Genomic DNA, 2,119 nt, shown 5'->3' with positions numbered 1-2,119 from the left:
AGCTCAGCACTTAACAACAACAGTGTCTTAATGGGGATGCTTATGAAAGCCAATGTCAGTGACAGCATCAGACATACAAGTACATGTAAGTAGCCACTGATACATTTATGTTTGATAATATGTATGCTGATCATTTGTGAATACATATGAGGATCTGGTAGTTTAGGAAGAATCAAAACTACGCAAAGATCTTATTTAAGAGCTCAGCACCAAAAATCATATTTGTCTAGTGGCATCAGCTGCAAAAAAAAACCTCCAGCATCTGTGGTTTTTCTTGCTTAACCCATTGCTATTTAATCAAGTGGATTCTAAGTCCACAATTCTATAGGGCAGGGTAGTATGCTCCATAGGGTTTTCTGAGTTTGTAAATCTTTACAGAAACAGACTGTCTTATCTTTCCCCTGCAGAACAGATGGTGGGTTAGAACCACTGACCTTTTGGTTAGCAGCCCAACACTTAACCCACTGCTCCACCTGGGCTCTTTTGTCTTTGTGCATAATATGTATCAAAACCTACTGGACACAGAAGAGAAACCAAAATCTATCCGCACTAAAGTGTAAATGTTTGCTCAATAACTGCCAATTAGATTAAAGCCTGGGTATGATGTCAAGTTTTCCTGAAGTGTGTCCACATCAGAATCTCAGCCAAGAGAGCTGCACATTTATGGATCCCCAGAAAAGCTTCTCAAGCAAAACACCACTGGGTGATAGTGTGTTGGTGGTGTTGTTACTAAACGTCATCCAGTCATTTCTGACACATAAATAACCTTCTCTATAAGGTTTTCAAGGAGTGGATGGTGGATGTGAACTGCTGAACTTGGTGGTAGTATGTTAAGATACCCAAAAATTACTGTCAATAATCCTTCTATAGTGTCCTTACACATTGCACCAAGGTTGGTTTGTGTAACTAACAGCACACAGCAGAAATGATAGTATTTTACTTCCAAGGTTATAAAAAGATTGTGGTATTCATTTTGGGTTCTCTCTTGTTCTCTCAGAGAACTGGGGTGTAAGATTGGTTTGAACCACAAGGTCAGCAGTTCAAATCCATCAGCCACTCTTTGGAAACCCTATACAGAGTTGCTATGAGTTGGAACCAACTTGACAGTACTTGGCAATGACAACAACTTGCTCTCTCAGTATTTCTCTGTCTCTCACTTTCTCTTAGATCACCAATGCTGGGAGAACCCATGTAATAGCAGCCCAATGGAGAGACCCACATAACAAGGAAATGAAGTTTCCTGCCAACAGTCACTCAAGTGAGCTTGGAAGCAAATACTCCAGCTCCTTCAGAAACTGCAGCAGCAGCTCACAGTTGGACTGCAAGATCATAAGAGATCTGAAGCAGCCATTCCCAGATTCCTAGCCCTCAAAAAATGTGTGAGATGATAAATGTTTATTGTTTTAAGTTGCTACATCTTAAGGTAATTGTCACACAGCAATAGCTAACTATCCTGAAAGTTCCTGGATTGTACAAACAGTTAATTTGCTCAGCTGCTAACCAAAAGATTGGAGATTTGATTCTACCCAGAGGCAACTTCCAAAAACTCATTCAAAAAATACATTGACAGAGAACTTCCAGAGGTTCAAGACGGATTCAGAAGAGGTTGTGGAACAAGGGATATCACTGTTGATGTCCAATGGATCTCGGCTGAAAGCAGAGAATATCAGAAAGACGTTTACCTGTGCTTTATTGACTACACAAAGGCTTTCAATTGTGTGAATCATGACAAGCTATGGACAATATTGCGAAGTATGAGTATTCCTGAACACTTAATTGTGCTCATGAAGAATCTGTACCTGGACCAAGAGGCAGTTGTTCGAACACAACATGGGAACACCAAATGGTTTAAATTTAAGAAAGGTATGCAACAAGGTTGTATTCTTTCCCCATACTTATTCAACCTGTATGCTGAGCAAATAATTCAAGAAGCTGGGTTCTATGAAGAAAAACGTGGCATCAGGATTGGAGGAAGACTCTTTAACAACCTACGATATGCAAATGATACAACGTTGCTTGCTGAAAGTGAAGAACACTTAAAACATACCCTGATAACCTGATTGGCAAGCAGTGTGAAAAGGCCTGGGGACTCTTGGACCCAGAGTCAGTGGCGTGGCCA

Source organism: Chrysochloris asiatica, unplaced genomic scaffold, assembly GCF_000296735.1.
Source record: "Chrysochloris asiatica unplaced genomic scaffold, ChrAsi1.0 scaffold00057, whole genome shotgun sequence".
In the NCBI taxonomy this organism is placed as follows: Eukaryota; Metazoa; Chordata; class Mammalia; order Afrosoricida; family Chrysochloridae; genus Chrysochloris; species Chrysochloris asiatica.
This window is presented reverse-complemented; position numbering follows the sequence as displayed.